This window comes from Herpailurus yagouaroundi, unplaced genomic scaffold (assembly GCF_014898765.1).
Source record: "Herpailurus yagouaroundi ecotype Mexico unplaced genomic scaffold, PumYag 142, whole genome shotgun sequence".
Lineage (NCBI taxonomy): Eukaryota > Metazoa > Chordata > Mammalia > Carnivora > Felidae > Herpailurus > Herpailurus yagouaroundi.
The window spans coordinates 50,887,723-50,912,236 of record NW_024412397.1 but is presented as its reverse complement, the minus strand read 5'-3'; the positions used below and the strand labels follow the sequence as shown (position 1 = coordinate 50,912,236).

Below are 24,514 nucleotides of genomic sequence, written 5' to 3'. Positions count from 1 at the left end.
GATTCCATTTATATGGCAAATCTATAGGCACGGAATGACTGGTGGTTGCCTACAACTGAGTACAGTTTCTTTTTGAAGTGGTGAAATCTCCTAAAACTGATTATTATCTTAGGAGCACAACTCAGTGAATATACTAAAAATCATATGATATGTGAATTATATCTCAATAAAACACATATACACATATATGTGTATGAATACGTGTGTGTGTGTAGGCATGTGTGTGTGTGTGCGTGCACACACACATATTCTCTGCAGGAACACCTTCGATGGTTTTGCTGCCCTAAAAACTAAAATCTATTAAAAACAATTTTTTTTTTAATTGAAAGCAGCCTCAGGGACCTGTGGGACAACAAAAGATCTAAAGTTCCTGTTAGAGCCTCTGAAGAGGAGGAGAAAGTGTGGAGCTGAAAAAGTACTCAAAGAAGTTATGGCTGAAAACTTCTCAAACTGGGTAAGATATAAACCTACAGATTCAAGAAGCTGAGTAAAACCCATATGAGATAAACCCAAAGAAATCTACACCAAGATATATCATAGTCAAATATCTGAAGACTATAGACAAAGAAAGAAAAAAAAAACACAAGCAGAAAGAGAAACAATACTTTATCAATAAAGAAATAACAGTTCAAAAGACAATAAAAATCTCATCAAGATACCCAAGAGGCCAACAAAAAGTGGGACAACAACAGCCACAAAAAATGGTTTGGATAGCACAGCATACACAGTCCCTCGTTACCTGGCCCCTATTCACCCGGCCTGCATCTCTTCCCACTCTCTAATATGTATCCCAGGATCCAGACACACTAAATGATTTGCAGTTTTCCTCATCTTTGTACCTTTGCAAAAGTTGCTTTTCTGACCACAATGTCCTTAGCCCTCTTCTTCCTCTTACCTCCTATTAGTTTTTCTGTACTCTGTTTAAATTTTACCTATGAGAAGATTTTCCTACACTATTCTACAAGGTCAGGTTAGGTACTCTTTCATAATTTCTTCTGTATTTGTGGGTCTCCTCTATCACACTATAAGCTCTCATAGTCTTAACTCTTAATATTTTTAAAAAACGTTTACTTATTTTGAGAGAGAAAGAGAGAGTGTGTGCATGGGTGCACACATGTGCATGTGAGTGGGGGAAGAGGCAGAGATAGAGGGAGAGAGAGAGAATTCCAAGTAGGCTCCATGCTCTCAGCACAGAGCCCAATGCAGGGCTTGATCTCATGACAGCGAGATCCCGAACTGAGCTGAAATCAAGAGTTGGACACTTAACCCACGGAGCCACTCAGGTGACCCTTATCCTTAACAGCTAGGTTAGGGTCTGGCACATGCTAACACTAAATTTATTAAAAAGTGTTTACTGATGAATTAATATCTCAATTACAGTACCCCTTGTATTGTATTATAACTCATTTGTGTCCTTTTTTCAATAGATGAAAAAAGATGAGAAAAGATGACCTTCTCACTCATTCATCTTTGCATTCCTCAGGCAACACGATCCAAGTATAAAATAGATGGTCTATAATAGAAAAGATGGATGGATGTTACACATAGTAGATTTATGTCCCTTAACAAATTTAGTGGAAAACGCTTAAGCCTTGGTTGTTGTACTTTTTTGCTCTTTTAGGATAGTGACATTTTGATGGCTTTCTGAAAGTCCCAAAATGTGTTTTTTAAAAATGACAATATATGCTGCAAGTGTGATTTAAATATATAGAACTATATTAATAGTTTATCTAATTCATAAAGATTTCATTCTACAGAGAAATACAATTTGTAAAGTAGTAATATACTCCAGTTGATTAAAACTCACACATAGCTGGGGCGCCTGGGTGACGCAGTCGGTTAAGCGTCCGACTTCAGCCAGGTCACGATCTCGCGGTCCGTGAGTTCGAGCCCCGCGTCAGGCTCTGGGCTGATGGCTCAGAGCCTGGAGCCTGTTTCCGATTCTGTGTCTCCCTCTCTCTCTGCCCCTCCCCCGTTCATGCTCTGTCTCTCTCTGTCCCAAAAAATAAAATAAAAACGTGGAAAAAAAAAAAAAACTCACACATAGCTAAAGTAATTTAACAATTGAACATCTTTTCCCAGCAGACACTAATTCAAAACAATCTATCTTTGTTTGTAGGATATGACTGAATCCTCAGCAGCAAATAGAATTCACTGGTCCATTATATGAACACAAAGGCTGTTAGAATGTGCATGCCTGGTGAGTATTAAGCACTGACATTCAGGAGTCAGGTGGAACAGTGTTTTATAAACTCAATCCGTCTTTATTTCAAAGCAATAACAAATCCTTTCACAGAAATAATCTTCATGCTCATCATATCATGGAGTTCATATAATCCAAATCTGAATGGCCACATTTGAATGATCAAATATATTTTTATGTAAGATAATAACAAAATGTTAATTTTGAAATCATTACAAGTGACAGTTGATTTAGGAAGACTTATGGGGCATAATCATATTATATACCCATTTACAGATGAATAAACCAGGATACAGAAATGCTAAGTGACTTGTTCAAGATCACATCAGTACAAAGTGGTAAATCCAACCTTACCAAAGTATTCTGGCTTTAAATCTAGGATTCTTCCCATTGTACCATGCTGTCTGCATCTTTTTAAGATATGCATTGGAGGTCCAATGTAATATGAATTGAAGAAATTATAGAAGAGATGCAGACTCCCCACTCCCACTTCATGTCTGTTGATTTCAAGTCCAGTGACCAACTAACTTAATGATGTTAGGTGGCAGAGTCAATGGGTAGTCCCTGAATTTGGGCTTCACAGACATTTCCTCCTGACTTCATGGACTCCTTTCCTCGTTGGTTGGCAATGACACTACTCCCAGATACTTGGAAGTGAGTGATAAGGTTTTAAAGGAAGTGAACTGTTCTTGAAAAAAATTGTTCTTCTTGACTTTTTAGACTGGCTAAATTATAGCCATCTTTCCTATGACATACACTAATTTACTTGTACTTACTGTGCCCAATCATTGCACTAAGTGTTTTACACACTTTATCTCATTTTACTTTATCTCCATAAAAATTCGGTGAAACATATACCATTCCTACCATCTTATTTTACAGACAAGGAAACTACAATTTAAGAGAGGTTAAGTAATTTGCTTGAGATTGGGAGGTAGCAAAAGTTAAATGAAGAATTTAATCAACAGACTAAGATTCCAGATCTCAGGCTATTAGTCTCTTGCCTTTGAACACGAAAATTGTTGAGGCTGTTCTGTGATGACCTCCCATCCCCATGCCTCCATCCAGCAGTTAAGATATCCACAAAGGTTTTACATGGGTTCAGACTAATGTTGCAAAACAAATAGCAGAAGTAAAATGTGCATTTTAGGCTAAAAAAAGACATCTCTAAGATTTAATGTGATAATAGAATATCATTCAGCAATAAAAAGAATCAACTACTTATACATGCAAAAACACACATGAATTTCTTCATTTTCTTTCCAAGTTTTTATTTAAATTCTAGCTAACATACATGGTAAAATTGGTTTCAGGTATAGAATTTAGTGATTCATCACCTACATATAATACCCAGTGCTCATCCCAACAAGTGCCCCCCTTAATACCCATCACCCATTTAGTCCATCCCTCATACACTTCCCTCCACCAACCCTCAGTTTGTTCTCCATGGTTAAGAGTCTCTTTGGTTTGCTTCCCTCTCCCTTTTTCCCCGTTCCATATGTTCATCTGTTTTGTTTTTAAAATTCCACATATGAGTGAAATCATATGGTATTTGTCTTTCTCTGACTGACTTATTTTGCTTAGCATAATACCTTCTAGCTCCATTCATGTCATTGCAAATGGCAAGATTTCATTCTCTTTGATGGCTGAGTAATATTCCATTGTATATATATACCACATCTTCTTTATCCATTTATCAGCTTATGGACATCTGGGCTCTTTCCATAGTTTGGCTATTGTTGATAATGCTGCTATAAACATCAGGGTGATGTACCCCTCCAAATCTGTATTTTTGTATCCTTTGGGTAAATACAAATGAATCTAAAAAGCATTGTGCTGAGTGAAAAAAAAAAAAACATATTCAGGAGACCTTATAGTATATGATTTTACTTATATGACATTCTGGAGAAGATAAAAATACAAGGACAAAAAAATACATTGGTGGTTACTAGGGCCTAGGGATGGAGAGAGGGGTTAACTACAAAAAAGAACAAGGGAACTTTTGGAGGTGATGAAAATATTTTATATATAATTTTCAAAATTCTTATGATGTGCACCTAAAAGGGTAAGTTTATTGTGAATCTGCTTTCTAAAAAGTAAAAATGAATAAATGTGGTCTCTAAGACACTGTTTTCCAAATCTCCATTAGTGAGATACAACCCATCAGTGAGTTATGAACCCAATTTAACAGGTTGTGATTGGCATTTTAAAAGGTGCAATAGAACAAAATAGGAATATCAGAGTCTGTAAGCAGTAAAAGGAATATTGTTAAGGAAGCATTTACTTCTGTTCCCCATATATGTATGTGATATAATTATTATTATTATTTATTTTATTTTTACAGTCTTGACGTCTTTTATTTTTTTTACACTTATCATGCCATGAATTTGTAGGGAATGGGTTCCAACAGCTCAGGCTCCTTTCCATTGGTTCTCACAAAGTGTGCCTCTCTGGGTGGGGCAGGCTGGCGCTTCAGTTGAACCCAAGTACCTTTCTCCTTGGCTTCCTTCTTTTTCTGATCATTTTCCTTCACATGCTTCAGGAGCTGTCTCAGCTCTTTGAATGCTTAATGTGCTCAATACGTACATTAATTCTCTTAGCAAGAATCTTGCCCTTAACTTGTTTGTTTACCACAATGCCAACAGCATGCTGGGTAACATTGTAGACTCTTCTAGTTTTGCCATGGTAACATTTGTGGGGCATTCCTTTTTGAACAGTGCCCATTCCCTTGATGTCCACAATATCACCTTTCTTGTAGATTCACATGTATGTTGCCAAAGGAACAACTCCATGTTTTCTAAAAGGCCTAGAGAACATATAGCGAGTAGCTCTCCTCTTTCCCTTTGTGTTGGTCATTTTGGCGAATTACTGGAAGGTGGCGGTTCCCCTGTATGTGATATAATTAAATATCAGGAAAAAGATATCATGGTCAGAGTGTTCTCTTTTTAAGTTTATTTATTTTGAGAAAGAGAGGATGGCAGCAGCAGAGAAAGAGGGTGAAAGAAAGAATCCCAAAAAGGCTCCACACTGTCAGCTCAGAGCCCTAGTGGGGCTTGACCTCATGAAACACGAGATCATGACCTGAGCCAAAATTAAGAGTTAGACGTGGACACTTAACCCACTGAGCCACCCAGGTACCCCCACGGTCAGAGTATTTTTAACAGAGGGAATTTAACACAGGAAACTTGTTTCACAAATGATGAATAGGTAGAGAAGCCAAATAAGGGAAGATAAGACAACCCAGAGATCAGCAATGGCAGAAACCACATACCTTTCGACTGGAAGGATAAAGGGAAGTAGCAGTATTGCTGGGTCCCAGAGTTGGGGTCATCCTGGAGAAGCTTAAATCGCAGGGGGACAGTTTTGGCTAGAGCTGGAGCCACAGAGAAGAGCTAGTCGCTGTCAAAGATGCACTGCAGGCAGAGAAAGATGGGGAGAATCATCCTGGCTTTCCCATTCCTCCCACCCTCCAGTGTCAGGGCAGGACTGCACATGAGTGGCACCCACCCAGAAGTCAGTTAACGTAACTTGGGAGCCGTGGAAATACAGCCTCTTGGGATCAGCATCCTTAAAACTTGGCAGAGGAAGAGCAAGGAATGGATTTGAGAGCAGACAGTCCCAGGGTTGGCATAGCTGTGAAGTAAAACACATTTCTGATCGAAGGTCAAATTCCAAAAGGTTTAAAAGCCATTACTTTAGGGGACAAAGCTATTCTCTATGTTTTTCTCTCTATATACAGGAAGAATAAAGTTACACTTTCGACCATTAGAGGATGCCAAATTTTGCCCTTTAGGATGTGTTTGAAAAGGCAGTTTGAATTAAAGAAGTTGGATTGTAAGACTAACCCACTTGTCTCCTTACTATCGGAGGAGTCATACCAAGATCTCTTAGCAAAGGTAAAACTCTTAGCAAACGTAGATGAAATTTAGGCTAGGAACAACAGAGCAGGAAGAAAGTACACAAGAGGCAAATGTGTAAGCAAAGTAATAGTGTGGAAGGAAAATAATAGCAGTTAAAAATCAATATGCTGAGTATCAAATGGCCTCTGTCAGCAGCTGTTTGTGTGACAGCTCTATAAAACTTCCTGGATCCACAAGGAGTAGCAGCCATAATTCATCAACACAACCTTATTCCTGACTCTGAAGACTATTTAGTTTTTCCCGTTCCAAAGTTTTGACCTTGAATTATTTGGGATTTCTGACCTCAAGAAATGACTCCTGAGGCTCCCTCATTGAGTCAAAACTAATGCTTGATTCCTTGTGTTTAAAAACACTCAGAGCCACTCTCCCCTCCAGCCATCCAAAATGTCGAATGGAAAGGAGGCTAAGGGGAAGTGGGTGGCCCCAGTCCCTGCTGTCATGAAGAAGCAGGAGGCTGAGAAGGTGGTCAATCCATTGTTGGCGAAAAGGGCCAAGAATTTTGGCATCAGATAGGACATTGAGGCCAAAAGGGATCTCACCTGCTTTGTCAAATGCCGCCCCCCCCCCCCCCACCTACATCCTGCTGCAGCAGCAAAGGGCTGTTCCCTATAAATGTCTGTAAGTTCCTCCTGCAATTAAGCAGGTCACCCAGCTTTGCACTGCCAAACAATTATTCAGCTGCTTACACTGGCCCACAAATACAGACCTCTGGTCAAAGCAAGAGAAGTAGAGACTGTTGGCTCAGGCTGAGAAGAAAGCTGCTGGCAAAAGGGGTGTCCCCACTAAGAGGCCTCCTGTCCTTCGAGCTGGGGTTTATATGCCACCACCTTGGTAGAAAACAAGAAGGCTCACCTGGTAGTGATTGCACATGATGTGGATCGCATTGAGCTGGTTGTCTTCCTGCATGCCCTGTGTTGTTAGATGGTGGTTACCTACTGAATTATCAGGCGGAAGGCCAGCCTGGAGTGTGTGGTCCACATGAAGACCAGGAAGACCTGCACCACTGTCACCTTCACACACATTAACTCAGAAGACAAAGGAACTCTGGCTAAGCTGGTGGAAGCTATCAGGACCAATTACAATGACAGATATGATGACATACGCCATCACTGGGGAGGCAACATCCTGGGTCCAAAGTGGGTTGCTGGCATTACCAAGCTGGAAAAGCAAAGGCTAAAGAACTGGCCACCAAACTGGGCTAGGTGTACACTGTTGAATTTTCTGTACATAAAAGAAAATTGTTTGTTTTCACAAAACAAAAAACAAAAAACATGCAGTGCCTACTTTTGGACTTTGCCATCTATATCAACCGTCAGGAACAATGTACTTCAATCTGTTTCTTTTCTGTCTAGTCTCCTTCAGTTATTTTATTTTTAAAATTGTTTTAATGTTTATTTATTTTTGAGAGAGAGAGAGGCAGAGTATGAGTAGGGGAGGGGCAGAGAGAGAGAGGGAGAGAGAGAATCCCAAGCAGGTTTCACACTGTCAGCGCAGAGCCCGACACAGGGCTCGATCTTTCGAACCATGAGATTACAACCTGAGCTGAAGTCAAGAGTCGGAGGCTTAATCTACTGAGCCACCCAGAAGCTCTGTCTCCTTAAGTTATTTTAAAATATGGTTCTGGGAATATTGTTTTAAATTCAACTACATCATTATTAAGAGTTCTTTTTCAAAGCATTTAATATTTGTTGAATGGAAGAATGGATGGATGTGCAGATGGATGAATGTAGGCAATGTGAGTGAGTCTCAATTCTAAGTTTCAGTCAGACTTATGGGGAGTCCTCAAGCCAGTTTCCTGGTTCTGATTTGACTAGTAGTTTTGATTTAAATTACATTAAATTAAATTAAATTAAATTTTTTATTTTTTATTTTTTTAGAGAGAGTGCAAGCACGGGAGGGGGCAGAGAGAGAGGGAGAAAGAGTATTTTAAACAGGCTCCACGCTCCGGTGGAGCCCCACGAGGAGGTCAATGCGTCCACCCTGGGATCATTACGTGAGACAAAACCCAGAGCGACGCTCAACAGACAGCAACCCAGGCACCCCATTGACTTGTAATATAAAGACCACCAGAACACCACTGTGCTGCCATCTAGTGGTAGCATAACCTATATGTAAGAAAGGTAATTGCAGAAAAACAAGCTTGTATGCAAAACGAAGTATCACAATTCTTTTCCTGGTTCCAGCTGCTTATGGCTCCTGATTTGGCTATCTTTGATAGTCATAGCACTTCACCTTGATGCTTAACACATGTACAAGGAACGCTCTCAGGATTATATAAATCGATGTCATCAGCTCAGGCACCATATGGTGGAGTAAGTCCTCCTTGATACAATAAATGCCAAAGGTCTCTATGTATTTTGACACAGTCAACAGGCTCATGGTTTTAAAAAATATGATAACAGCTGTTTTTAAGAGAAAGCATGATAATAATTTTATTACTTCCATACTTCAATTTCAATTTGATGACCCTCTTTAAAAGATATACTTTTTTTTCTATACAAACACTAACATCTTAATTGGAAAAAAAAAAAACAAACCACATTTATCCCAGAATATAACTACATAAGAATAAAATAAAATAGTTTCAAAGTTTAGGACACCATGAGTGTAAAATAAGGACTCCATTCTTGGGCATCCTGCAGCCTAGCCAAGTTGACACATAAAATCAACCATCACATGTGCCTTGGTGTGGGACCTATTTTTATCCATTGTACTGTGCTCTCAATGGACTCTTTTAATCTGTAGACTCATGTGCTCCAGTTCTGAGAAATTTTATTGATTTTTTATTTTGAACATTCTTATACATTTTCTTCTATTTCTGGATTCCTATTATTAGGATTTCACAATTTCTAGCTGGTCTCCCAATGTTTCTGTCTACTTTTACCATTTTTCATCTGCCTTTACCTTGCTTACTGGAAACTTTTCTTAATTTTTTCATTCAACCATTAAAAAAATTTTTTTTAATGTTTATTTTTTGGAAGAGAGACGGGTGAGTGGGGGAGGGACTGAGCGAGAGGGAGACACAGAATCCAGGCTCTGAGTCAGCACAGAGCCTGACATGGGCTTGCGCTCACGAACCTGAAGATCATGACCTGAGCCAAAGTCTGGCGCTTAACCAACTGAGCCACCCAGGTGCCAATTTTTTCAGCCCCTTTATGGAGTTTTTATTCTTGCCATCATGTTTTTAGTTTCAAGAGATTTTCTTTTTCTTTTGAGGGACCTCTGCATCCTTTCAAAATAGTATCCTATTCTTGATTAATTTGCAATACCTTTTCTTATCTCTCTCAAAATATTAATGGCAGCATTTCTTTTAAAAAGTGTTCTTTTCAGGGGCGCCTGGGTGGCGCAGTTGGTTAAGCGTCCGACTTCAGCCAGGTCACGATCTCGTGGTCCGTGAGTTCGAGCCCCGTGTCGGGCTCTGGGCTGATGGCTCAGAGCCTGGAGCCTGTTTCCGATTCTGTGTCTCCCTTTCTCTCTGCCCCTCCCCCGTTCATGCTATGTCTCTCTCTGTCCCAAAAATAAATAAACGTTGAAAAAAAAATTTTTTTTAAAAAGTGTTCTTTTCTCTCATGTGGTTTGTTTCCTCCAAGTTGCTTTTTTTCTGTTTATTTCTTTGGTTTCTGTCTTTCATACTGGAAACTTCCTTCGGATGTCTGGTTGTTTTCATTTCCTCAAGAGTAGAAAACTAAAAAAAAGCTGCTTATAGGCTCCAAGAGGGGAGGGGAAAAGGGACATTCACAAAGGGGTATGGGGACCACTACTGTCAGTATATTTAGATATGGTTTATTGGGCTGGCCAAATTCCTTAAAGGAAACTTTTCTGATCTCCTTTCATAAAAACAAGGCTGCCAGTTGCTGATTGGGAGAAGAGGCCAAGGTGTCTCGGGATCTGTGTTCAGTACTATATGCCCCACTTGCAATTATGCCTGATGTCAACTGTGCTAATCTCTCCCGAGAATAAACCCTTATGGTCTCACAAGGTCACCCTGACGGCCCAGCTTCAGAGTAGGCAGAAGACCTGGAGTCCAATTTCTTAGTAGACTCTCAACCAACTGTCCTTTTTATTCCACTTCTACGTCCTCTTCTTATTCCACTTCCCTACCTCCAGAGGTGCCAGAGGCTGCCACTACCTGAACCCATGGAGATCCTGCAGTGTAAATTGAGATGAATGTCAGCTTTCCTGACTTACGATTCTTTTTTGCAGGGTTTGCTAAACCATCTGTTTTGTAGCTTCAAAATCTTGCTTCTGTTGCCTCCTTTCTCTTTCCTCTTCATCTGGGGAGGGGGGGGCAAGCCTTTATGCAAATCCCTTCACTGTTGTTTTAGTAGGGTTGTGAGAGGAGCAAGAAAAGGTAGATGCCTGTCTTTACCTGGAAGCCCTTTGGTGGGATCTTTGAAAATAATTTCTGTTTATGAAGCTTCTATTCATTTAAACATTCTTTAAATGTTTTTAAAGTAGAAAAGTTAAGATTTTTTGGTGGTCAAACATAATTAATTTGTGTATATTATTTCTTCCCTTGTTTCCAAACTTAAGAACCCTTTGTCCTATGTTAAGATTAGGTATTTACTTGGATCTGTCCTAAGTAAAATTGTCAAGTAACCATGGGTTTTTTTGCACCAGCTTCCAATCTTCTATTGGTGATGATGCCCTATCCCTCCTTCTGGAGTGTCCCCGATGCCTCTGAGAATCCCCATCATGCCCTCTGTTCACTAACATTCTCAGCCAAGATCCTTTCTTTTCTTCCATGGTGACTCCCTATGCTTAAGGCCTTCTCCAGTCCCATCCACCGCATTAAAATATAACCTGTCCAGGATCTTATTTCATTACGCTCTGTTCTTTCTTAGCTAACTAAAGGTACAAGAACTGATTTAGAGGAATTTTACCTTCATTATTGATTTAATCCTTATGACAACCTAGTGTGGTAGATATTACTAGTCCCATTTCATAGATTAATAAATTGAGGCCTAGAGAGGTTAAACCTCTCTTATCCAGGGTTACTAGGCTAGTAAGTCAGAGAAGGTCTATAGTACAACAGCTTGTAACTACTGTATACATTCTCCCTATACTAGAAAATATTTACTGTGTTAACTCACATAATAAGACATTTAACAAATTTTAATGGCTATTTTTTAAGGCAGTACTTTACCCTAAATAGTGAGTCTGATAGTGAAAATTTAGAATACAACTGAAGTTTTAGGCAGCAGAGCCTTTTATTACCATTTAGGTTACCTTTCTCCTCCCATCCATTCCCACAGAATGCAGCGTTGATTTGGCATTTTTTTTTATTTTTTTTAACGTTTTTATTTATTTTTGAGACAGAGAGAGACAGAGCACGAACGGGGGAGGGGCAGAGAGAGAGGGAGACACAGAATCGGAAACAGGCTCCAGGCTCTGAGCCATCAGCCCAGAGCCTGACGCGGGGCTCGAACTCACAGACCGCGAGATCGTGACCTGGCTGAAGTCGGACGCTCAACCGACTGCGCCACCCAGGCGCCCCTGATTTGGCATTTTTAACACTGCAGCTAACGATCATAAAAATAAAGCCATTTAGGACCATGAAAAGCTCTGCAGGAGTTACGTTATAAACTATAGCACTCAGTTGAGAAAGACTAGCTTTTAAGCAGTGTATTTAGATATTTTGGCATGTTATTAGACACGTACTTGAGCCCATTCTCCATTTCACCTCTGTATTTTCAATTCAAAGAAGGATTTTTATTCTTTGTGGAAACAAATGATATCAAAATCACAAGGCATCTTCTCTGCTTATTTCCATCTAAGGTTGTATAAACACCGTATTTATGATTTCATACATATTTTTTATCCTTACTGGGCTATGTTGGTTTCTAAGAACAAATAACAGAGTATTCTAGATCTTTTCCGGGGATTCAGTATTAGCCTTCCTGTAACCCAGAACACTCAGCTCTCCACCTGACATCAAGTTGATCAAATCCCCCAGTTTCATACAGAAACACACACATTAAAGGACTACTGTGTGCATTGTATGTGACATGAGAATAATAAGACAATGACTCTTCAGAGAACTCATGGTCTAGAGAAGAGAGACGTATAATATGCCATAAAAATATAAGAAAAAATATTTTAATTTTTTTAAATGTTTATTTTTTGAGAGAGAGAAAGAGAGACAGAGAGAGGGAATAGTGGGGAGGGGCAAAGAGAGAGGGGGACAGAGGATCCCAACCAGGCTCTGTGCTGACAGCACAGAGCCGGATGTGGGGCTGAAACTCATGAACCTGTGAGAACAGAAGTCTGACCCTTAACCGACTGAGCCACCCAGGTCCCCCCACTTAAAAAAAAATTTTTTTTTTTGAGAGAGAGAGAGAGAGAGAGAGAGAGAATGAGTGGGGGAGGAATTTTATTATTTATTTATTTATTTATTTATTTATTTATAAGTAGGCTCCATGCCCAACATGGGGCTTGAACCTATGGCCCTCAGATGAAGAGTTGCATGCAACACTATTGAGCCAGCCAGGATCCCCAAGGAAAAAAATTTTTTTAATTCATTCCTGGGGTGCCTGGGTGGCTCAGTTGGTTAAGCATCCAACTTTGGCTCAGGTCATGATCTCACAGCTTGTAGGTTTGAGCCCTGTGTGGGGCTCTGTGCTGACAGTTCAGAGCCTGGATCCTGCTTGGGATTCTGTGTCTCCTCTCTCTGCCCCTCCCCCACTAGCACTCTGTCTCTGTCTGTGTCTCAAAACTAAACATTAAAAAAAATTTAAAAAATCAATTTTTGAATTTTATCTTTTACACTTCTAGACAAAGAAAGGAGGCTTCAGACTCTTTGCTTCCTTACCTCCCACCCCCATCAAAAAACCCCTGCATCTTCTCATACTCTGTCTTCTCTCAGTAAATGGCATCCAGGCAGATTTTCAGGCCCCAAACTTCTATTACTCTTAATGTCCACGTCTATACTCTTCTTGCTGCTCTAAATCCAACCTATCAGTAGGTTCCGCCAGCTCTAACTCTGACATGCACTGAGCAGCTGACTGGTGTCCGTTCTGATGGCTGCTGCACTAATTTAAGCACTGCCGTTTCTCACTTGGACTCCTACAAATACCTCCCGAATGGACTCTGCTTTCCTTTCTCCCATTTTTGCTCCATGACAATTTATCTTCACAGAGCAGACAGAAGCTCTTTTAAAAGTGACATCAGGGGCACCTGGGTGGCTCAGTTGGTTAAGTGTCAGACTCTTGATCTCAGTGCAGGTCTGGATCTCACAGTGGTGAGTTCAAGCTCCAGCACTAGGCATGAAGACTGCTAACAACAACAACAAAAAAAAAGCACATCAGCTTCTGTTTCAGTCATAGTGGAAACAGGGCCTGGATTCACCTTCTCCCATAACAAGAAACTGGACAAAATGTATTTAATACTTGCTTTCAGGCATTAGACAACTAGCAGCCCAGTCTTGTCAGCTCTGAGAGAGAGGAAACAATCAGGTGAACCCTGTGATTGTCCCAGGTTACCTGTAGTAGTTTCTAGGCTTCGTGCAGACAAATCCCAGAGGTCTTACTGAACTGAACAGAGATGGCAGTTTGGGAAGGCCAAAGCAGTGAGAACTTGTGCAGCACCAGTTCTTGAAAAGACTTTACTTTCCATATCAAATGACCTTCGTCGCTGTGTTGTCAGTCAGCTTTCAGTTTCAGTTCCCTTTATTTATCAATCATTACATCATTACCAAAGCATCTTAATTACTCCAGCTTTAAACAGTCCTACGATGAGGGGGCTTATGGCTTCCAGTTTTGTTCTTTCTTCAAGACAGTTACTCTAGGTCTTTTCTACTTCCAGAAAATGTTTAGAATCAGCTTGTCTATTTCTAGAAAAAAAAAGCCTGTTAGGATTTTTATTGGAATTGTGTTGAATTTAAAGATCACTTTGGGGGGTGCCTGGGTGGCTTAGTCAGTTGAGTGTCTGACTTTGGCTCAGGTCATGAGTTTGGTTCATGGGTTCAAGCCCCACCGTGGGCTTTGCACTGACAGCAGGAGCCTGCTTCAGATTCTGTGTCTCCCTCGCTCTCTGCCCTCTCCCACTTGTGCACGTGCAAGCTCTCTCTCTCAAAAATAAATAAACATTAAAAAAAATAAAGATCATTTTGGAAATACTATTAATCTAATTATACTGTATCTTCTATTCCATGATCATGATATAACTTTCCATTTATTTAGATTTTCTTTAATATTTCTTATCAATATTTTGTATTTGTCACTGTAGAAGTCTTACACAATTTTTGTAAATTTAATTTTAAGTATTTTATTTTTTTTAATGTTTATTTATTTTTGCGAGAGAGAGAGAGAGCACAAGCAGGGGAGGGTCAGAGAGAGAAGGAGACACAGAACTCGAAGCAGGCTCCAGGCTCTGAGCTATCAGCACAGAGCCTGATGCAGGGCTCAAACTCACTAACTGCGAGTTCATGACCTGAGCCAAAGTCAGACATTCAACCAACTAAGACACCCAGGTGCCCCAGTAGTTTTTTTTTTTTTTTTTAATGTTTATTTTTGAGAGAAAGTATGTGCACATGGGGAAGAGAGCAGGGGGAGGGGCAGAGAGAGAGGGAAACAGAGGATCCAAAGCAGGCTCTGCACTGACAGCAGAGAGCCCCATGTGGGGCTTGAACTCACAAACCTGGAGATCAGGACCTGAGCTGAAGTTGCACCCTCAATCGACTGAGCCACCCAGGCGCCCCTTTAGCAGTTTATTTTTGATGCTATTGTAAATGGTGTTTTAAAATGTCATCTTCTGATTATTTGCTGGTAAACAGACTATGACTGATTTTTGTATATATTTAAAAAAATTTTTTAATGTTTATTCATTTTTGAGAGACAGAGAGAAAGAAACAGAGCATGAGTAGGGGAGGGGTAGAGAGAGAGGGAGACACAAAATCTGAAGCAGGCTCCAGGCTCTGAGCTGTCAGCACAGAGCCCGACATGGGGCTCGAACTCACAAACTGTGAAATCATGACCTGAGCCAAAGCCAGACGCTTAACTGACTGAGCCATCCAGGCACCCCGATTTTTGTATATTAAACTTCTATTTTATGACCTTTAAAATTCACATATTAAACCTACTAGTTCTTTGTACATTCATTTTGATGTTTCTGTATAAACCATCATATCATTTGTAAATAAACACAGTTTTACGTTTTCCTTTCTATTCTAATTCCATTGTGGCCAGGGAACATACTCTGTAAAATTTTAATATTTTTGAAATTTCATGAGACTTGTTTTATGGTTTATCATTTGGCCATGTCCAAGAATTTTCCAGATGTACTTTAAAAATGTTTTTCCATTGTCTTCTGGAATCTATTGTTTCTCATGAAATATCATTTCCATGATGAAATACCATCATATATCATTGCTCCTCTGTACGAAATGTTTTTCTCTGGATACTTCCAATATCTCTTTATTTTAGTTTTTGGTTGTTGGACTGCGATATACTTAGTTGTGCTTTTCTTGTATCTATCTTGCCTGGAATGTGTTGAGCTTCTTTGGTAGGTAAGTAAATTATTTCCACAAATTTGTGGAAATTTCAGCTATTTTTTTCTCTCGCTCTTTTTTTGGTTCCATTGTCTTTCTCTTCTCATTCTGAGACTCAATTTGCACATCTGTTAGATCACTTAAAATGTCCCATTATTTGTTCATTATTTTTAATGTTCATTTGTTGTGTTCATTATTTATAATCTTGTATCCCTTCCATTTTCAGAATGTATAATTTCTTTTTTTATTTTTTATTTTTAAAAATTCATTTTATTTATTTTGAGAGAGAGAGAGAGTGTGTGTGTGTGTGCGTGCACAAGCTGGGGAGGAGCAGAGAGAAGGAGAGAGAGAATCCAAGAAGGCTCTGAGCTGTTAGTGGTCTCTTGAACTATGAGATCATGACCTGAGCTGAGATCAAGAGTCAGACGCTCAACTGACTAAGCCACCCAGGTATGCCCACAATATATGATTCCTAATAATCTTTCTTCATGTTTGCTGACTATACTGATATTGAGAATTGCCTTCCAGGCCACCAGCTACCAGAAACATAATTGAGTGAGGGCCCAAGTTGTTATATTGTGAAATCCATGACTGTTTGTGCTTAGGCCACAAGTTCTCATGGGCTGCTCCTGGTCAAACACTAAGGAATCCTCTGACGGCTCATGTTGGCCTGAGGACTCCTTGTTGGCATTCCTGAACTTTCCTTAGACTACATGACACCTAATGTTCCTTCCTCCTCTCCTTCACTCCAGGTCAGACTTGAACTGTGATATGATGGCCATCACAGCCTCCCCCAGTCCCTTTTCCATTTTCTGTAAGAAGCATTTCCCTGAACGCATTCTTAATGTCTGCTTTTAGGGAGTACCTGGAATAACACAGGTAAAATCAGGAGTGTTCTGAGAAAGCAGGATGGAAAGATGAAGATTTGAGACTGTCTTGCCTACTACCTGGCAGGCCAACAGGACGGAACGAGTAAAGTCTCTGGCAGAAGGCTGCAGCTCAACTGCTGAAGGTTTTACTAGTGGTGAACTAGGAAAGTATATCTGTGGAAAGCAATGTTGTTAAAGGTAAGATAATACAGACATACATCCAGACTGTGTTCTGAAAACTATTGATGCGTTTGCATCAAGGGTATACTTGCCATAAATGAGTGTGGCAGGGAACAAAGGCAAACTTGCTCCTGGGAAACACAGACCCTTCTGGTGGCAGACTTTGGCTCAAGGATTCTCCATTGCCCTCTCCAAACCTTCCATAGACTGCACAGACAGTCCATCCAGCAAACCTTCCTTTCCTCTCTCCTTCACTTGGAATCAGACTTATATCCCAGTCTGATGGCTCTCTGGCTTTTTCCAGCAACCTCCCTATATTCTCTCCCAAGTGCTTCCTGTAACACAACACTTGGATGTTTAATCCCTTCTTGGTGTCTACTTCTGAAAAGGGCCAGGTTAACACATTGACCCTTTCTTCTGCTATCTCCAATAACTGTTAAGCCCAACCAATGAGTGTTTTCATTTCATAAATTATACTTTCCAGTTATTGAATATATGTTTGGCTCTTTTTCATAGTTTCCATTTGTCTGTTGACATTCCCCATCTATTAGTCATTATTCCAGTACTTTTCATCAATTTCCTAACAGATGAAAAAAGACCAATTTCTTATCTAGACAAACTTAAAAAAAATTTTTTTAATGAAGTTGAATGTTTTATTATTAAACTATTTATCTTCCTGCAAGGCTGTTGCTTCACCATATAAAAATAGCACCAGCAAGCACAATATATTACAAAATTAAGATAGTATTGTTCTTGATCTGACCTGAGACATCAGGTTACATAGTAATGAAGTCTTTCATTCATGCCAGTTTAGGTAAAGTTCCTATTTCTTGCTTAAGGAGCCCTGATTCATATAGTTAATAAATATAACATGTATTCATTTGTTACTACAATAGTATTTGTATAGCTAGGCCACAAAAGGTCTAGAATTTTGATCCTTTCAGTGAATTACATTTTGATCTTGAAGAAATTGTATCTCTTCTTTCTAATATATTTTAGACAAATCCAACTCCAAATTACTTTTTTCCACCAAGCGTTAATGGTGCCTTTTCTTTTTTTTTCTTTTTTTATTTTTTTAACGTTTATTTATTTTTGAGACAGAGAGAGACAGAGCATGAACGGGGGAGGGGCAGAGAGAGAGGGAAACACAGAATCAGAAGCAGGCTCCAGGCTCTGAGCCATCAGCTCAGGGCCCGACGCGGGGCTCGAACTCACGGACAGCGAGATCGTGACCTGAGCTGAAGTCGGACGCTTAACCGACTGAGCCACCCAGGCGCCCCAATGGTGCCTTTTCTATTCATGCTCCTGTTTTATGTTATATACCCTTCCTGAGTAATCTTTTTCACTGCCATTATTTCAGCAACTCCCTCTATGCTGATAAAACTAATGTCACATGTTTTGCTTAGTCCTCACCTTAGAACATTAAGAACCAGATACTCAATTGCCTTTTGGCATGAACATATCATTATTTCCCATGTACCTCAATGTTAACTTGTCAAAATGAACTTAATCACCTTTCTCACTAACCATGCTTTCTTATAACTTAACAATATTAATTAATGAACATAGAATCTACATGATCGCTAAAAGGTGATATCCTTGAATTTTGCCCTTTACCTTTACGTAAAACCAAGCCATCAAGTCCAGTTATTGATTTAGTCTCCAAATTGTTTATTAAATCTATCATCTCTTTACTACTACCATCATCTACTTTAGTAACATCCAATTTTAGTCTCAACCTCTCCCCCAAGACACTCCCCACTTATGCCACAGCTCTATTCGAATTGCAAGGCTATCTCTAAGGTGGCTTCCTATTACATAGAAATTACAAACTCTTCTTTTTTTTTAAGTTTTTTTTTTTTAAATATGAAATTTATTGTCAAATTGGTTTCCATACAACACCCAGTGCTCATCCCAACAGGTGACCTCCTCAATGCCCATCTTCCACCCTCCTCTCCCTCCCAACCTCCATCAGCCTTCAGTTTATTCTCAGTTTTTAAGAGTCTCTTATGGTTTGGCTCTCTCCCACTCTAACTTTTTTTTTTCCTTCCCCTCCCCCATGGGTTTCTGTTAAGTTTCTCAGGATCCACATAAGAGTGAAACCATATGGTATCTGTCTTTCTCTGTATGGCTTATTTCACTTAGCATAACACTCTCCAATTCCATCCATGTTGCTACAAATGGCCACATTCCATTCTTTCTCATTGCCAAGTAGTATTCCATTGTGTATATAAACCACATCTTCTTTATCCATTCGTCAGTTGATGGACATTTAGGCTCTTTCCATAATTTGGCTATTGTTGAAAGTGCTGCTATAAACCAAGTGCCCCTATGCATCAGCACTCCTGTATCCCTTGGGTAAATTCCTAGCAGTGCTATTGCTGGGTCACAGGGTAGATCTATTTTTAGTTTTTTTGAGGAACCTCCACACTGTTTTCCAGAGTAGCTGCACCAGTTTGCATTCCCACCAACAGTGCAAGAGGGTTCCCGTTTCTCCACATCCTCTCCAGCATCTGTAGTCTCCTGATTTGTTCATTTTATCCACCCTGACCAGTGTGAGGACAAACTCTTCTTGATCTCAGCTTTGCATCCCTCTCCTATTTCCCTTCCAGATACTTAGTGTCCCCTGATTTACACTGGAGCCATTGAACTTGTTCCACAATATTATTCTGTAACTTGATTTTCTACCTTGACTCATGCTGCTGTCTCTTTTGAACTCTTCCCATGCTTGTCACCTGTAACTTTTCCCCTTTCCTTACATATTAGTTCAGGCAAGAACTACTTCAGGATACTACTCCTGAATTTCTGAAACCACATTAGAGACTCTAGACTCTCATAAATGATGCACCTATTTTTGATTATTATTGTAATTATCACAGTGATCCTTTTCATTTGTCTCCCTCTCATTCATTTTTATGCTGCATTCACTATCTTGTAGGCAGGGTAAAACGATGAAAGTATAGGTATACCTTAGAGATATTGCTGGTTTGGTTCTAGACTACCACAATAAAGAAAAAAAAATCACAGTACAGTGATTCATATGAATTTTTTGGTTTCCCAATACATATAAAAGTTATATTTAGCTTATACTACAGTCTATTAAGTGTGCAATAGCATCATGTCTAAAAAATGTATATAGCTGAATCAAACAATACTCTTGTTAAAAAGTGCTAGCCATCATCTGAGCTTTCAGGGAGCCATAATCTTTCTGCTGTGGAGGGTTTTGCCTCCATGTTGATGGCTACTGTGATTAGCATCTGTTGAAGTCTGGAGTGGCTGTGGCAAAATCCTAACACGACAATGAAGTTTGCCACATTGGGTGATTCTTCATAACTGATTTCTCTGTAGCATGCTGCTGTTTGATAGCATATTGCTCACAGTAGAACTTCTTTAAAAATTGTAGTCAATCTTCTCAGACTCTTCCACTGCTTTATTAACTATGTTTATGGAATATTCTAAATGCTTTGTTGTCATTTCAACAATCTTCATAGCATCTTCACCAGGAGTAGATTCCTTCCCCCAAAACCAATTTCTTTGCTCATCCATAAGAAGCAACTTCTCATCCACTGAAATTTTATCATGAAATTGCAGCAATTCAGTCACATTTTCAGGCTCCACTCCTAATTCTAGTTACCTTGCTATTTCCACCACATCTGCAGTGACTTCCTCCATTGAAGTCTTGAACCCCTCTAACTCATCCATGAAGGTTGGAATCAACTTCTTCCAAACTCCTAGTAATGTTGATATTTTGGCCTTTTCCCATGAATCATGAATGTTCTTAATGGAATCTAGAATGGTGAATCCATTCCAGAAGGTTTTCCACTAACTTTGCCCAGATTCATCAGAGGAATCACTGTCTATGGCAGCTATGGTCTTCTGAAATGTGTTTTTGTAAATAATAAGACTTGAAAGTCAAAATTACTGCTTGCTCCCCAGGCTACAGAATGGATGTTGTGTTAGCAGGCATGAAAACCACATTCATCTCATTGTACATCTCCATAAAAGCTCTTGGGTGACCAGGTGCATTGTCAGTGAGCAGCAATATTTTGAAAGGAATCTTTTCTTCTCAGCGACTGTCTCAACAGTGGCCTTAAAATATACAGTAAACCATGTTGTAAACAGACATGCTGTCATCCAGGCTTTATTGTTCCATTTATAGAACACAGGCAGAATAGATTTTGCATAATTCTTAAGGGCCCTGGATTTTCAGAAGTGCAAAGGAGCATTGGCTTTAACTTAAAGTCACCAACTGGAGTAGCCCCTAACAGGAGAGTCAGCTTGTCCTCTGAAACTTTGAAGTCAGGTATTACTTCTCCTCTCTAGCTGTGAAAGCCCTAGTCAGCGTCTTCCAATAGAAGGCCGTTTTTCCACATTGAAAACCTGTTGTTTAGTGTAATCACCTTCAGTAAGGATCTAGCTAGCTTTCTGCAGCTTCTACATCAGCACCTGCTGCTTCCCCTTGCACTTGGATGTTATGGAGGTGGCTTCTTTCCTTAAACCTCAGGAACCAACCTCTGCTAGCTTCACACTTTTCTTCTGCAGTTTCCTCACCTCTCTCAGCCTTCCCAGAATTGAAGAGAGTTAGGGCCTGGCTCTGGATTAGGCTTTGGCTTAAGGGAATGTTGCAGCTGATTTGATCTTCTATCCAGACCGCTCAAACTTTCTCCATATCAGCAATAGAAGTGTTTCACTTTCTTATCACTGGTGTGTTCACTGGATTAGCACTTTCAATTTCCTTCAAGAACTTTTCCTTTCCATTGATAACATGGCTTACTGTTTGGTGAAAGAGCCCTCGCTTTTGGTCTATCTTTTCTTTCAACATTCTTTCCTCACTAAGCTTAATCATTTCTAGCTCTTGATTTAAAGTATGAGACATGTGGCTCTTCATTTCTCTTGAACATTTAGAGACCATTGTAGATTATTAGTTGGCTCTTGTGTCTCAGGGAATATTGTTGTGTCTTAGGGAATAGGAAGTCCTGAGGAGAGGGATAGACATGGGAAATTACAGGTAGGTTAAGCACTCGGAGCATACACAATGTTTGTCAATTAAGTTCTAAGTCTTATATGGGTGTGGTTCGTGATGCCCTAAAACAATTACAATGGTAACATCAAAGATAATTGATCACAGATAACCATAATAAATATAATAATAATGAAAATGTTTGAAATATTATGAGATTATCAAAATGTGGCACAGAGACAGAGTGAGCAACTATTGTTAGAAAAATGGCGCTGATTTGTGTGACAGTGTGCCTATATAGTCAGTTGCAGATACTTCCATTGAACACTAGATGTCACTCTGATCTTTCATTTGAAAAAATAACACGATGCTGTTTCTACCTCTAAAATGAAATTTTAAAAAAAAAGGGTTTTTTTAAAATTTATTTCGAGACAGAGAGCAAGCAGGGTAGGGACAGAGAGAGAGGGGAAAGAGAGAATCTCAAGCAAGCTCTGCACTGTCAATGCAGAGCCCTATGAGGGGTTCAAACTCACAAACTGTAAGATCATGACCTGAGCCAAAATCAAGAGTTGGACACTTAACTGACAGGTACCCCTAAAGTCAATTTTTAAAAATTATCTTTTGCCTGGTTAAATCTTCGGGTTAAAAAATGCTGTCAACCTGAAATTTTCTTTTAACCAAATTTTTAGACTTATGCAGATTCAAAATGTTAAAGTGTCAAAACAAAAGCTAATTAATTTTTACAAAATCTGCTGAACAATTTCTTATGAGTTAGTTTAGCATGGCCTGCCCAGCAAGTGTTTGCTGACTATCAAAAGAAATGTATTAATTTTGAAAAGCATGTAATTAATTTTATCTTTGAAAGCATGGAACCTGGAAAAGGGTTGAAAAAATGTTTAAGGCTTTTTTTTCTAAACTTCACAAAAGGTAAACTCTCACCTTTTACAATAAGAATAGTAAATATTTTATGATTTATTGTGATTATCTGCAGAAACTTCAAATATTCAATAATTTAAAAGAGGTCTGAAATATACCAAAATGATACTGTCTCAGGGAAAACATTTAGAACATGCTTTAAAAAGCAAAGTGTTAATAGTGGCTCAATTTTCTAAAAAGTCTTTAAAAATATTTCTTATACAGAGGAAGACTCACATTATATTAACTTCTATTTTCTTACCAGCTTTGTAAAGGACTCTAGTCCCATCTAATTATGCTAACCTAAAATTTGGTGGTCATTCTTGATTTTTTTTTTCCTTTTCTCCCATCTTCTATATGCAAATCTTTGACGAAGTCTTTTGATTCTGACTCCAAAATGTATCTCTAATCTATTACTTCTCTGTCTCCTCTGCCACCACCCTGGTTTCACGCCACTGGCTGTCACCAATAGGCAGCTTTTTTTCTTCTCTCTGCCCAAGCTGCTAGGCCACTAGGAGCCCTCAACTCTGTAGGGGAAAAAGACCAACTCCATTTTATTGATTTTTAAAAAATGTTTTATTTATTTTTTGAAAGAGAGAGCGAGCACGTGGGCAGGCGCAAGTGGGGGAGGAGCAGAAAGAGATCGGGGGACAGAGGATCCTGAAGCGGGCCCTACACTGATAGCAGTAAGACCCATGCAGGGCTCACTCACCAACCGTGAGATCACGACCTGAGGACCTGAGCGGAAGTCCAAAGCTCAACTGACTGAGACGCCCCAGGGGCCTCCGCAACTCCATTTTAAATGTATTCTACATAGAGCCCTTAAGGAGCAACCTCAGGTAGAACATCCTGCAAAGTTGAACTGATCTAAAGAAGTTCACATATGGGGTGGCTGGGTGGCTCAGTGGGTTAAGCATCTGGCTCTTGATTCTGGCTGCGATCATGATGTCACAATTGTGAGATCGAGTCCCACGTTGGGCTCCACACTGGGCGTGGAGCCTGCTTAAGGTTCTGTCTCTCCATCTCCTTCTGCCTCTCTCCCTCAAGCACGCATGCAGGCACACTTTCTCAAAAACAAAAAACAAAAAAAACAAAAACAAAACAAAACAAAACAAAAATGTTTACATACCAAAAAGAACTATGACACACTGTGATCTCAGGAACATCACATAGCCATCCAAATCAGTGCTTCAAGGAAAGAGAATTCAACATTGCTATCTCTCTGTTATAGCAGACGTTACTGACAATGTTCTTCTCTTTGTTGGTTTCTAAATGATCAGAACTGCCAAAATGGGGTTATTTGTATTAGTGAAAGAACAGTGAGTCTTGAAAGTATTTCTCTTGTGGCAATAATCCTTTTTGTTATACTGTGAATGTAGCTTCTGCAAATAATTGAAACTTTTATCTTATTTTAATGAAACCGTTTAGTCTCTTTGTAATTCATTTTGTTGGAGAACATCTAACAAGCCTCTCCTTTATAGTGATTGACATAGAAACAGCCACATTTTATTCCTTTCCTTAAAGAGGGGTAATTTCTCACATAAACTTTACTGAGTACATTATAGGGTAGACCACTCTATTAAATTTTCCTGGAAATTTATTTTTAGCTTGATTTATCAGATCAACCTTCAGCCTGCAGCTAAATAACATTTGTATTTCACTGTCTGATCCAGCAGATAGACTGAGAATCATATTTTAAGGGACTGGAATGAAGTATTCCTATCATCTTCAGTTTTCCTTTATCTCTCAGAGTCTTCTGATTCTAGTTATTTCTCACTATGTTCTTTGATTTAACATCTTCCTTCATTCTCTGTTTAGCACAGAGGAGGAACATTAAACACATATACTATCTGAAAGTAATATTTAAGCATCATGGTTAATGTGTAAGGGTTTTATTTCCAAATTTAAATTAATTTGTTTTCTAATATTTGTGTAAAACTATAAAGGAACCAAAAAGCTTTTATTCTTACTCCAAATTTT

The 24,514-nt window shown here is 39.3% G+C and overlaps 1 long non-coding RNA gene and 1 pseudogene across 1 annotated transcript in view; one reads left to right on the top strand and one right to left on the bottom strand.

The window, feature by feature from the left end:
* Positions 1-333: 333 nt before the first annotated feature.
* Positions 334-24,514, top strand: part of LOC121033116 (uncharacterized) — a 45,493-nt gene continuing 21,312 nt past the window's right edge. Inside the window, exons 1-3 of the long non-coding RNA XR_005791710.1 lie at positions 334-454; positions 2,120-2,200; positions 16,469-16,677. This is a non-coding gene — a long non-coding RNA (uncharacterized LOC121033116). The remainder of the gene's footprint in view (positions 455-2,119; positions 2,201-16,468; positions 16,678-24,514) is intronic.
* LOC121033115 (60S ribosomal protein L21-like) lies at positions 4,546-5,581 on the bottom strand (annotated as a pseudogene).